The sequence below is a fragment of the Hylobates moloch genome, unplaced genomic scaffold, assembly GCF_009828535.3.
Source record: "Hylobates moloch isolate HMO894 unplaced genomic scaffold, HMol_V3 SCAFFOLD_8, whole genome shotgun sequence".
Lineage (NCBI taxonomy): Eukaryota > Metazoa > Chordata > Mammalia > Primates > Hylobatidae > Hylobates > Hylobates moloch.
In genome coordinates, this window is record NW_026652283.1 from 116,222,252 (window position 1) to 116,237,162 (window position 14,911).

General features: G+C 36.9%; 1 protein-coding gene across 1 annotated transcript in view; it reads left to right on the plus strand.

Moving 5' to 3' along the window:
• DLC1 (DLC1 Rho GTPase activating protein) overlaps window positions 1-14,911 on the plus strand; it is a 523,594-nt gene that overhangs the window by 71,610 nt on the left and 437,073 nt on the right. The gene's annotated exons all lie outside the window — the stretch shown is intronic.

Here is a 14,911-nt window from a genome sequence, read left to right on the forward strand (position 1 = left end):
GTGTGTACTTAAGGGGAAAAAAGAAAAACACAATATTAACAGAAAATACGGTTCTTATTATTAATGAAGTAAAAGGTAGTGCAAACATGTAAAGCTTTAACATTCCTACTGCATGGGTATCAAAAATGGGGAGGAGGTACAGTCAGCTGGGTCGTTCAAGGAAAAGTCTTTGCAGGAACAAGTAAAATAGTCCGGAAATTGCTGGCATAAATTTGACACCTCATAAGCGTCAAATGAACCATACCTAAACAGATTGGAGGGAAATTACAGATGATATTCAAGAATATGACATAAAGAAAGGGAGACTTAGATAATCAGAATTATTTGGACATAGCACGTATTAGTCCATTTTCACACTGCTATAACGAAATATCCAAGACTGGGTAATTTATAAACAAAAGAGGTTTAACTGACTGCCAGTTCCACATGGCTGGGGAGGCCTCAGGAAACTTACAGTCATGGTGGAATGCGAAGGAGAGGCAAGTACCTTCTTCACAAGGCACTGGGAAAGAGAGAGAGCAGGAAAAACTGCCACTTATAAAACCATCAGATCTTGCGAGAACTCGCTCACTACGGTGAGAACCCCACTATCCAATCACCTCCAACCACGTCCCTCCCTCCACAAATGGGGATTACAATTCGAGATGAGATTTGGGTGGGGACACAGAGTCAAACCGTATCATAGCATATAAAATAATTATGATGGAGGGAATTTTAAGCATCTTGTTTGGAAATAAATGACTTTGATTCTTGGTCCTCAGCACCTGTCTGTTTCCCAAGGACTCAGAAACTCAACTTCCTCGTCCAGAAAAAGTGAGCTAATATTGTCTACTTCTCATGATTATGGAGAAGATTTCAAAAGTTAATCTAAATAAAAATTACAACATGCTACATATGAGTTGTAATACATATTGAGTCCCTCCCACTCATTTTAAGATGAGGAAACTAGGGTCCAAATAAGTTATTTTGCCTGAAACCACAGATACATTTGTTGACTGTATCTTCAAAATGTCTTAATTACTTTAGAATATACTATATGTCAAATATATTTTGCCTTTCCATTTTTGGAGTATTGTCTTGTCACAATGAAATAGTCAGGAAATACTCACAATTAGAAAACACAAAAAAAAACAAAGATTATTCTACTCATTATATAACATTGTTCACGGTTATATTTTGATATATTTACCCAGTGTTTCTCTTTATGGATTAATTTTTTTGAGTGTTTGTTTTACCTCATGGTGGTTTTATTGCCTCCAGCATATGTTAATTAGTATTTTAATGTAAGCATTACTAATGACACATAGCGTTTCAACTAACAATACTCCCATTTTATCTAACAATTATTCCACAGGCTTGTCCCAAATTTTTTAATTGGGTTATGCTATCAAAAACAACTTGAATATAATTAGAAAATAATTAAAATTTGAAGTGTATATTCCTTTTATTCACTTTTATGCCTTTTAACTTATATCATTGGAAAACTTGGAGTTAATATCAAGAATTTTGCAAATGGCCAAGTACAGTAGGTTAGAGATGGGGGGATGAGGGTCTACAGGGAGAGAAATTATAATAAGAAGTATTACACAAACAGACCAAAAGGCAGTGGTTAAGAGCTTTGTGCTTTAGCCTGCTGGCTCACATATCTGTAATCCCAGTACTTTGGGAGGCCGAAGTGGGAGGTTACTTGAGCCCAAGAGTTCAAGATCACAGTGAGCAATGAATGATTGCACCACTGCACACCAGCCTTGGGGCAGAGTGAGAATCCACTCCCATAACTAAGAGAGAGAGAGAGAGAGAGAGAGACTGTGCTTTGAAGTCTGACACACTTTCCCACGTGGGGACTTTGACAAGTGAGTTAAGCATTCAGCCTCAGTTACTTGATCTGTACATGGAATATGTTAATAGATCTTTCCTCTCAGAATTCTTATCAGGCTTAACAACAACATTTGCTGTGTTTTGCCATTCATGTTCTTATTCTTATCCCACCTTATGAAGCTACGTAATTCAGGGCCTATTTTCTCCCAGCAAGAGACAGGTAAAAGAAAGCGGGGAAAGAAAGCCTCTTCTAGCATTTGTGGGGTTTTGTTGTTGTTCTGTTTAGACAGGACCTCCCTCTGACACCCAGGCTGGAGTGCAGTGGTATGGTCACAGCCCACTGCAGCCTCAACCTCCTGGGCTCAAGCTATCCCCCTGCCTCAGGCTCCCAAAGTGTTGGAATTACAGGCATGAGCCACTGAGCCTGGCCTCTTCTGGCTTTTGAAATAAACCTCTTTTGGCTCTAATCTAGCCTTAATAAATTCAAAGTATATACAAAAGATTTTGGAGAAAAATATCATAAGCTAGACTTAGGCTTCTGCCTGAAGACTAGAAAACCTTTCCTTGTGCTGGGAGGGGGGAGTCTTGCCCCTAAATAGCTGAGTGACATAAGCAAGTTAAAGTTCTGTAACAGGATGTATTTTTAAAGTGGGAGAAATAAGTAGGGTTGTTTTTTTTCCTTTTGTAATATATGGTAAGCCTTTCCAAAAATAAGTATGCAAAATGTTTTGATTCATCTTGCTTAGGGATAGCTGAGCTGAGGATGACTCGTATTTTCATCAAACATAGCGCTGATATTTATTTGGAAGGATAAGATTTCAGCTCCCATCTTAATTGACTTTCCCCCAGGAATTTTATTAGCAAGAGAGAAGAAATAATTCCTCAGATTCCACCTATTATTCATGTTATTACTATTATTCATAAACATTGAGTTGCTAGTATTAAGGGTTTTTTGGTTTGTTTGTTTTTAGAGAGTCTCACTCTGTTGCCCAGCCTGGAATGCAGTGGTGTGATCTTGGCTCACTGCAACCTCCACCTCCCAGGTTCAAGCGATTCTCCTGCCTCAGCCACCTGAGTAACTGGGATTATAGGCCCCCATCACCATGCTCAGCTAACTTTTGTATTTTTAGTAGAGACACGGTTTCTCCATGTTGGCCAGGCTGGTCTTGAACTCCTGACTTCACGTGATCTGCCCGCCTTGGCCTCCCAAATTGCTGGGATTACAGGCATGAGCCACCATGCCTGGGACTAGCATTAAGTTTTACTGTAAATGTAACTCAATGTAAAATCCTGTAGTGGCCTGTTCAGGCTGCTACAGCAAATTATTATAGACTGAGTGGTTTCCAGGGCAGACATTTATTTCTCACAGTTCTGAGGCTAGAAAATTCAAGATGAAGATGGTGAGCAATTCAGTTCCAGGTGACAACCCTCTTCCTGAGTTGCAGCCTGCCACCTTCTTCCCATGTCTTCACCTGGCAGAGGGAGAACTCTGGGGTCTCCTCCTCTTCATATGAAGCCGCTAAGCCTATCATGAGAGTCACTCTTTCCTAACTCATTTCAGTCTAATTGTCTCCCAAATGCATCATCTCCAAATACCATCACATTGGGGATTAAAGCTTCAGCAAGTGAATTTTGCAGGGAACACAATTCATCTCACAGCAAATGGTAAAAGATTTGTATATGAAGAGTTTTTCGTTTGTTTATAACCAAGTAAGCTATATTTCATGACTCCGAAATTAAATGCTGTAATAGTTTGGATTTGTAACTAGATTTTGTTTGTATTCAAAAAAAAATCTTGATAGAACACACTCTTCCTTTTCTTATTAAAATATGAGTACTAATGTAAAATTGGAACAATATGTCATCTGATTTCCTATACTCTAGGTCAAGTAGTGAAAGAACTATTCAGACAACCCGCCAGGTTCTGTTAGGTTACACCCAGAGTTTCATGGTTTCAGACAAATGCAGGCTGAAGTTTTGAATCACAGGCATGTGGTCTGGCTCAAGGATATACTACACATGTATCTGGAAACACACATACAGATGCACACACACGGCAAAGCCAAGAAACACAGAGATGTCTTCAGAGAATGAAAGCAAAAACCAGAAACTGAGGATCTTGTCCTACAAATTTCCCCCACCTCTTAGAGAAGCAACTCGGCATTTCCTTTGTGGTTTGCATTTCAAGGAATTTTTAAAAACTCAGCAGTAAATTTACTTCTGAATCTCATTATTCTATTTACCTTGAGAAATGGCTGTACTAATGGACATATTCGCAAGACCAGAAATTTGGTAGGCAAGCATAGAGGACTTAGAGAAAAAGCGTCTAAACAGATGTGGGAAGAGAAAAGTAATACACTGGTCTGCTCCAGAGAAGGTGGCAAAACATCCCTCATTTTTGACTTTTGCCTTCCATCCCTCCGGTGACATCATGTTTCACTCCAGTTTCCCATAACTCCCAGAAGTCATTACAGACTCTATTGCACAGATGTGCCCCTTGCTCTAAATTACACTCTGTTTTTCCCCCAACCCTCTTTGCATCCTCCACTACTCAAAATTCTGGTTTCTTCCAGGATAGGGATAGAATCTAATTAAACTAAGGCTTACATGTGATTTCCTAGTAGCCTTTCATCCCTTCTTTCCCTAGCTCTTCACAGTATAGTGTTAGGAATAGAAATAAACATGGCCTTGAACTCACAACAGAAAAAAAAAATAATGTTATTCAACTTAGTATGCAGGAGAGTAACAAATATTTGTATTACAGGAAAAACTAAGATTTTGATTGTGACTTCCCCATTGATTTCTAGAACGTAGTAGTCTCATCTTTCTGGAAGGACGGGTGCTCCCTTTTTTCTTATCTATTTGCTTTCTTCCATTCAGAGGCTCTCTCTCAGTTGCAATGAATGACTTTCTTAAATATAAGAGATCAGTCTTTAGATACAACTGTTGAAATTCTCTCTTGCAATATTTTCTAAGTATTCTCCTTTACAATATTTCCTAAATATGAGTCATGTTGAATAGAGGTATGAATTAAGTGTTAAGAGGATATATAAAAGAGAGTAATTAAGTATAATTTTTGGATCATCTGGGAAGGAATGTACAGAAAAGCAGGCATTAGACTTAGACCTTAGGATAGGAAGGGTTGGGGGAAAATGTTGAAATGACGTGTACTTAAAATGGAAAATAAAACAACCTCAAATTATTGTAGGGTATAATGCATGTCTAATTATTTATAGAAATTATCAGGTGACAAGTTAGTTGTTATAATTATCTTTAAAATCCCTAATAACACTGTCTCACACATAGTAGGTGCTCAAAAACATCTGCTGTATTTAATTGGTCTGTTTTTTTCTTTTCTAATCAGCATTTGAACAGCAAGTAGCTTAATGGTAATAAAACTATTTGGCCCATTTAAAAAAAAAATTTCTTCTAATTCATTTATTCTATTCGCTTATATATATATGTTCTTTCGTTTCCATCTTCTTCTTGTTGAGTAATAAAGATCACTGTTGTTACTTCCCTTGTCTAGAAGAGAGGGAAATAATCATCTTGGCATAGCTATTCAGACATAAGCTAAGGACAGTGTTTAAGCTCCCATGGTGGTGATAGAACAGTCTTCTCTTAAGAACTTCAGCCTCATCAGATTGGCTTCACTGTTGTACAACCCAAAGAAAACAGTTATGGAGACCATCACCCAGGGGATTCTATCTCCAAGTTCAATGGGTCTGTTGCTCAAACTGACTTTGCATGTGGAGTTGTTTTTGTCCTAAACTTTAAAGTCAAATGTCTGTGTTTTTGATAGTTCACACCTTCTACTCAAGACCCAAAATATTATTTTAACTCATTAAAAAACTTGCAGCTCAGCAAGGCCCCAAATAAAATAGCTACTGTGTTTCTGTGATTCATTTGTCTACATAAGAACTTGGCAAATATAATCCACACTCTACTTTGGCCCGCAAATAACTAATATAAGTAGAGGAAATTCTGTTATATTTTATTCCACAATAGGATTATTTTGGTAGTGAAATTCAACCTTCCAACAAAAGGATAAAAGAAACCTTTTATAACACATGTTTTACAAACTCTTTCAAACAATTTTTCTAACATTTGAATTTTGGCAACGTTTTTACTACTTTCTGCCAAACATATTTTTCTTCAACTTACAATGAGATATGTAAATTTACAATATGTTAAATTTTAAAGTTTTTTAAATTTTCATTTTTATACTAAATGAAAACCTGGTCATTGAAATTCATGAAAGAAAACACTGTTGGTGTATTGTTTTATCCAAGATAATAATTAAGACCAGCCTGTAGAAGTAATATTGTATAAATGTGAATATGTTCAGTGAAATACTGAGAACACTGAACTTTTTAAGAGTTTGATAAAGCACTGTTTATGCTTTTTCAGTTATCATTGTATTCTTTGATTCTTATGGTTAAGATGCCACTTCCACAGAGGAGAAAATAAATCATTATTTATCTATAAATAATGACTTTTTGGATGCTCGTGTGTAAACCAACATGTTTACACTTAAAAATTGGCTGAATTCACTTATCATAAATGTGGCTAATAACTACTTAATACTTTTAAAATATAAATGATTATCCTACTGGTATATAGCACTAAAACTGGATAATGCTTAAAATGGCAGAAGCAAGGAGACCTCTATTCCAAGAAAATATAAGGTTGCTTAGTGAGCATCCATTAAAGCTAAGGGTTCTCTAAAGAAATGCCCCCAGTTTACATATAATAGATGCTGTTTCATACCTATTTGACAAAACAGTGGTGAAAATATTTCATTTCCCTGGTCCTTGACCAGATACCTCATCTACAAAAACATTACAGGAAAATATAATATTCATTCTTTTCCAGTGCATTTACCAAAATAACAACACGACCGGCCATAAAACAAGACCCAACAGATTTAAAATAATTCAAATTATCCATAGTATGTTCTCCAACCATAATGGAAGTAAATTAGAAATCAATAACAAAGAGAACAATAAAACAACAGACAGCTATCCCCTTTGAAGATACATAGTTTTCCTTAATATCAGCAAATTAAATTCAATAATATATAAAAGGTAATATAACAATGGATGGTTTATCCCAGGAATGCAATATTTGTCAAACATTCAAAAATTAATCAATGAAATTTGACATATTAACAAACTAAAAACGACAAAAAAGCTTCATGCTGACTAAAAGAGAAAAATCACATTGAGAAAAGCATTTTTCAAATTTTCATGTATTTTCCTGATAAAAATTCTTAGCACACTAGGAATACCGCAGGATTTCCCAACTTCAACATCATCTACATTTTGGGTCTGAGAATTATTTGTTATGAAAGCTGTTGTTCAACATTGTAATGTAGATTGTATTCTATGGAGTACAGCAACAACAATAATCAATCACTCAATCAATCAGTGGCTTTAAGTTATAAAATAAATAAAACTGCCTATTCACGTACAATATGATTGTCTACGTAGATGTTAAGGATCTTTGAAGATGCTGGAACTAGTTAGCTTTGCAAGTCAGCAGCATACTAGTCAATGTTCCAAAATGAAATATATTTCTACACAATAGAATAAACATTTAGAGGAATTTTTTTATGTAAACTTTTTTTTAAAATTTTACTTTAAGTTCTAAAGTACATGTGCACAACATGCAGGTTTGTTACATATGTATACATGTGCCATGTTGGTGTGCTGCACCCATTAACTCATCACTTACATTAGGTATATCTCCTAATGCTATCCCTCCTCCCTCCCCCAACCCCCTGGCAGGCCCCAGTGTGCAATGTTCCCCACCCTGTGTCCATGTGTTCTCATTGTTCAACTCCCACCTATGAGTGAGAACATGCAGTGTTTGGTTTTCCATCCTTGTGATAGTTTGCTCAGAATGATGGTTTCCAACTTCATCCATGTCCCTACAAAGGACATGAACTCATCCTTTTTTATGGCTGCATAGAATTTTTAAAAATACATTTACAATAGCCTTCAAAATATAAAGTACTAGAGATAATTCTGACAAAGAATATACAATATTCTTACACTAAAAAGCAGGAAACACTACTGAGAAACTAGAAAACTAAATAAAAGAAAATACATTATGCTCATGGAATAGAAGACTCAATATTATCAAGATGTCAATTTTCGCACAATTGATCCAAATAACAAATTGATTAAAATCCCAACAGTCTTTTTTATAGAAATGGACAAGGTGATTCTTAAATTCATGCAGAATTACGATAGCCCTACATTATCCAAAACTACTTTAAAAAGGAAGAACAAACTTGGAATACTTATAATACTTGGTGTAAAACTTATTGTAAAGCTATAATAGTTAATGCTGTGTGGTATTGTATGAGACAGACGAATAGATTAAGAGAACAGAATAGAGAATTTAGAAATAGGAAGACACATAATTGGTCAATTGATTTTTGTTAAAGGGGCAAAGAAAATTCCATGGGAAAAGAATTGTCACAAATGGTTTTGGAACAACTGGATGTCCATACTTAAAAAGAAAAAATTTTGATCCATACTTTCACCATATAAAAATTATCTCTAAATATTTCATAGAACCTAGGTGTAAAACCTAAAACCATAAAACTTCTAGCATACAGTATAGGAGAAATCTTTGTGATCTTAGATTAGGCAAAGATGTTTTTGCCATGAGACCAGAAACATGATCCATAAAAGAAAAAAACACTTGAGAGTTATTTCACTTATCAAAATTAAAAATTTCTAGTCTTCAAAAGGCATTTTCAACAGAAAACTAAAAGACAAGCTAGACTAGAAGAAATATTTGCAAATCACCTATATGATGAAGAGTTTGTTTGCAGAATATATGATCTCCCATAACTCAAAATAAGGAAACCAACAAACAAATTTTCGAAAATGGACAAAACACATGAAGAGACACTTGATCAAAGATATGCTGACAAATAAGCATGTGAAAAGATTCTCAACATTATTAATTGTTAGGAAATCCAAGTTAAAACCACAATGAGAAATGACCATCCATCTATTAGAATGGCTAAAACTAAAAAGATTCATCATACCAACTGTGGGCATGCATGTGTAACAACAAAAATTTTTAGAAATTGTTAGTGATAATATACAATGGTATATCCACCTTAGAAAACAGTTTGAGAGTTAAAGGTAAAAATATGCCTACCAAATGGTCTTACCACTTACTACTAGGTATTTACAAAAGGAAATTAAAGAATGTATACATACAATGACTTGTACATGAATATTCATAGCAGCTTGATTTGTAATGACCAAATAACAATATCCCAATGTTATTGCCCCAAATGTCCATCACCAGATGACTGGATAAATAAATCGTGATATATTCCTCCAGTGAAATACTAATCAACACTAAAAAGGACAGATACATGCAACAACATGGATGGATCTCCAAATAATTATGCTAAGTGAAGAAGCCACAAAAGGTACATACATATGATTTCATATACATAAACTTCTAGAAAATGTAAACCAATCTGCAGTGACAGAAAGCGGATCAGTGGTTGCCTTGGGAGCAGAAGAAGGGAGAAAGGAGCAAGAGGGAGAGATGGCAAAGAGGCAGGAGGAAACTCGACAGTGATGGGTATGTTCATTATTTCGTTTATGGCAATGACATCACAGGCATATGAATTTGTCAAAAGCAATCAAATTGTTCACTTTAAATACGTACAGTTTATTGTGTCAGTTAACTCTCAATAAAGCTGTTAAAATACATAAGAGAAATGCCAAAAGCAACTGAAGTCTGGAAGAACTGAGAGATGAACTGAAAAAACGAAAAAGAAGAAATTGGCAAAAGAGCTCAGAGATTAAAAAAAAAAAACAAAACAGCAAAAATATACTGCCTGAAAATGAGAGTAAACAAAAACAATGCCTATCTTTGCAACTTTAAGAGATGGAACTGTTCTCCTGCACCCGGATGTATCATGTTTCATTGAGAGAAATACAGGAGCTGGTATTAGATAAAAAATCATGTAGATGAGCATTTGCAAAATTGTAAAACAATTTTTTGTTTCATAGATATCATGTAACCAGTAGACTATTATGGTACAAATTTTAAAATGCATAGCGAAGAACAACAACAAAAACAATTTGTGTTAATAGAATAGGTAGCTCACGCCTGTAATACCAGCACTTTGGGAGGCCGAGGCGGGTAGAACACTTGAGGTCAGGAGGTGGAGATCAGCCTGGCCAAGATGGCAAAACCCCATCTGTACTAAAAACACAAAAATTAGCTTGGCATGGCGGTGGGTACCTGTAATCCCAGCTACTCAGGAGGCTGAGGCAGGAGAATTGCTTGAACCCAGGAGGCGGAGGTTGCAGTGAGCCCAGATCGCACCACTGCACTCCAGCCTGGGCAACAGAGTGAGATTCTGACTCAATAATAATAATAATAATAACAATAATAAATAGAATAGGTAACAACTGTGATGGTGGCTAGCTGAGATTAGTTGAGTGACTGAATCATGATATCTAATATCCACTAACATTTTCACATGCATCACACTCCCATCTGAAATCAGCCCCTTTGCATTAGATCCCATCCCTTCTCTCCTACTTAATAATGCACTTCAACATTTCTATACTCTCCTCACTCTTCAACATTTCTATACTTTCTCCCCTCCCCCTTGGGAAGATACCATATTAATTAAAAAAAAAACACAACAGAACAAAATTTTGCAAATATACTCTTATTCTTCCATCTTAATAAAAGCGTCTCATGGTCCCAGATAGTTACCCCACCATGTATTTTCTCTCCTTTATTTATGTCTCCAATCTTGGCTTTCAATTTTCTTGTAAACCATGCTAATTTTTTCCATATCATTCTTTGAGCTTGTTCCTCTCAATATCAACAGTGACCTCTGCTTTCTTAAATCTAATAGCCAATTAGGTATTTGTACTCTTATCTTATTTACACACGCTCTCTTGTCAACCTCATCTAAGTTTGTGCTTTAAATTGCAAATATGTTCGAGATTCCCAAATTTATTTCTCTAACCCAGATCTCTTTTCCAAACTTGAATTCATATATCCAACTGCCTCTTCAACACTTCTAGAAATTTCTAATAGACATCTGAAACACAGCATGCCCAAAACTAAAATTCTGAACTCTATCTCACAAGACTGGCTTTATCTCCGGGATTTCGTTTTTCAATTGATGATGACTCCATCTTTCAGTTGCTCAAAAAGTGTTTTTTACTCTTCTTCTTATACAGCAAATTTAATTCTTCAAAAAATATTAGTAGCATGAACTACAACAACAACAGCTTCAAACCTGGTCTTTCTCATTATCTTCACATGAGCCACTATCCATCATCTCTCAGCTGGATTACCACAGTGACCTCGTCTCCCTGCTTTGGCTCTAAATTCTTTTCAAGTAATTTTATTAAAATGTAAAGTAGATCTTGCCACATCTCTGATCAAAATCTTTCCAGGGCTCTACTTTTTCACTGAATGAAATTGAAACTACTTACTTAGAAGAGACTACCTAACCTTCCTTCCTTAACAACTTGAGATGTTTTTCTAGTTCTCTCCCTCTCTCTCCTTCCATTCTAGCCACATTAATTCCCTTGCTATTTCTGGAAACTGTCAGGCACACGCTTCCTTAGGACTGTGCACTATCTGTTCATTCTACCTGGAACTCTGTGACCCAAGGTATCTATATGGTCATCTCTCTTATCTTTTTTTAAGTCATTACTGATAAGCCACCTTTGCAGTAAGGCTCACCCTGGTGTTTCTTATTTAATTATATAACATGATTACCCCTCAACCCTCATTCCACACCCTCTTTAGCATGCTCTGCATTTTCTGTTTTCACGAGCAATTGTCCATATACTACATAATACTACATTATTTACTTATTTTGTTTATTTTTATTTTTATTTTTATTTATTTATTTATTTTTGAGACTGAATTTTGCTCTTGTAACCCAGGCTGGAGTACAATGGCACAATCTTGGCTCACTTCAACCTTCGTCTCCCAGGTTCCAGGGATTCTCCTGCCTCAGCCTCCCAAGTAACTGGGATTACAGGCACCCACCACCACGCCCAGCTAATTTTTGCATTTTTAATAGAGACAGGGTTTCACCATGTTGCAGGCTGGTCTTGAACTGCTGACCTCAGGTGATCTTCCCACCTCAGCCTCCCAAAGTGCTGTGATTACAGGCCTGAACCACCACTCCCAGGCTTATGTTTATTCTTGATTACCAATTCCATATCCCTCATTTAAGCTCCATGAGGCCAAAGTCCTTCCATTGTTTGTAAGATTGTGTTTAATGGGGCATCCCAGATTTCTTCTCCGTTGTAAAAGCTCTTTTCTGGTTAAATCTCTGCCCTTTGAGATTCATTCTCAGCAGCTCCTGATGCCATACCCCACTGCACACTACCGGGAAACATTCTCATCCCACCTTTTGGAGGGGGTAGAAGTAGTAGGTAGGAAGTTCTGACAAAGGCTCATAACCTTGGAAAAATATTTATTCCAATTTCTGTTAAAGTACAAATTTACCCTTTTCCATCTTTCCTTTCAAATGGAACCATTTGAGGGCCTCACCTGGGAAAAAAATGTGCAGCTGTGATATGACACATGTTGAATGTGGGTACTGAATTGACAATACACATAGAATGGTGCTATGCACATAGTAAATACACAGTTAATATCACTTGAATGTGTGGATGGATATGAAGCATTTTCACTTGGTATGTATACTGAGGTTCTCAAATGGTTCCATTTGAAAGGGAAAGACAGACATATTTGTACTTTAACAGAAATTGGAACAAATATTGTTCCAAGGACACGAGCCTTTGTCACATTTCATACCTGCCTTACTCCCCCAAATGGTGGGCTGAGAATGTTGCACAGTGCTGCATTGCGAAGTATGGGATGAGGAACTAGTTAGAATGAATCTCAGAAGGCAGAGATTTAACCAGAGCAGAGCTTTAACTGAGGAGTATGAATCTGGACACACTTTGAGGGAACTGAAGAGAGGCAGTTGCACCTTCTATCCCAGGGGAGCAGAGGGTGTAGGAGAGAATGCGTGACCCCATTTGAAAGAGTTATAAAAGAAGTTGAAGACTGTGGGTGCTAAGCCAACCACGGCAAGGGAACTTTTTTTTTTTTAATTTTAAGTTCTGGGATCCATGTGCAGAATGTGTAGGTTTGTTACATAGGTAAATGTGTGCCACGGTGATTTGTCACATCTATCGACCCATAACCTAGGTATTAAGCCCCACGTGCATTAGCTACTTACCCTGATGCTCTCCCTCCCCCAGCCCCTCCAACAGGCCCCAGTGTGTGATGTCCCCCTCCCTGTCTCCATGTTTTCTCATTGTTTAGCTCCCTTTTATGAGTAAGAACATGCAGTGTTTGGTTTCCCGTTCCTGTGTTAGTTTCCTGAGGATGATGGCTTCCAGCTCCATCCATGTACCTGCAATGGACATGATCTTGTTCCTTTTTATGGCTGCAAAGTATTCCACGGTGTATATGGACCACATTTTCTTTAACCAGTCTATCATTGATGGGCTGGGCAATCAGGCAAGAGATGGGAACATTTCTTGAACAGACTAAAGATATATGGACCCTTTTTTTGGCCATGAATTGAGCATTTCAGAGACTATTATGGTGTAATATAACAAGGGTGGTGACTGGAGGGTGGTACATGGTGTTGTCAGCTTCAGTATTCACATAAAAAGGAAGCTCTGACAGAGGAAGAGCCTCAGCCTCTACAGTCAGGGCACACACAGACCTCTCTAAAGAAAATATTGCATGGCTTGGAATCTTTGTGTTTCTGATAGTACCCTAGCCCTACGGGACAGGCAGGCAGACTCATTCGCTTCTAAGACATATATGCCCTCTTGTCTGTGTCAATTTTTTTTTTTATTTGCTAAGTTTCTTTTTTCTTTTTTTAATTATACTTAAAGTTCTGCGTTACATTTGCAGAACGTGCACTTTTGTTACACAGGTATACACGTGCCATGATGGTTTGCTGCACCCATCAACCCATCACCTACGTTAGGTATTTCTTCTAATGTTACCCCTCCCCTAGCCCCCACCCCCCTACAGGCTCCAGTGCATGATGTTCCCCTCCCTGTGTCCGTGAGTTCTCATTGTTCAACTTCCACTTATGGGTGAGAACATGTGGTATTTGGTTTTCTGATCTTGTGATAGTTTGCTGAGAATGATGGTTTCCAGCTTCATCCATGTCCCTGCAAAGGGCATGAACTCTTCCTTTTTTATGGCTGCATAGTATTCCATGGTGTATATGTGGCACATTTTCTTAATCCAGTCTATCACTGATGGACATTTGGATTGGTTCCAAGTCTTTGCTATTGTGAATAGTGTCACAATAAACATATGTGTGCATGTGTCTTTATTGTAGAATGATTTATAATCCTTTGCGTATTTGCCCAGTAATGGGATTGCGGGGTCAAATAGTACTTCTAGTTCTAGATCCTTCAGGAACCGCCACACTGTCTTACACAATGGTTGAACTAATTCACACTCCCACCAACGGTGTAAAAGTGTTCCTATTTCTCCACATCCTCTCCAGCATCTGTTCTTTCCTGACGTTTTAATGATCGCCATTCTAACTGGCTTGAGATGGTATCTCATTGTGGTTTTGATTTGCATTTCTCTAATGACTAGCGATGATAAGCATTTTTTTCATATGTCTGTTCGTACATAAACGTCTTCTTCTGAGAAGTGTCTGTTCATATCCTTTGCCCATTTTTTGATGGGGTTGTTTTCTTCTTGTAAATTTATCAAGATAACCTTGTTTTTATATCTATTCTTGGACTGTAATAATTTTCAGTGAAGTGAGATAATGAACATCAGTAGTCCAAAAAGCAGGAACCAATGGTTTTGGAGAGCTTATATGATTTTGCTACTTTTGATAATTTAAGACCAAACTTAAGTGTGTTCCTGTAATGTGTGCTTTCAGATAAATACTACATGGTTACCAAAGTTGGGTGTCAAAATTGATCAAAAAACTAATAATGCACATGATGCTTATTGAATATAAACTACAAATTATACGATTTTTCTTGGTCTGCATGTGTCTACCAAA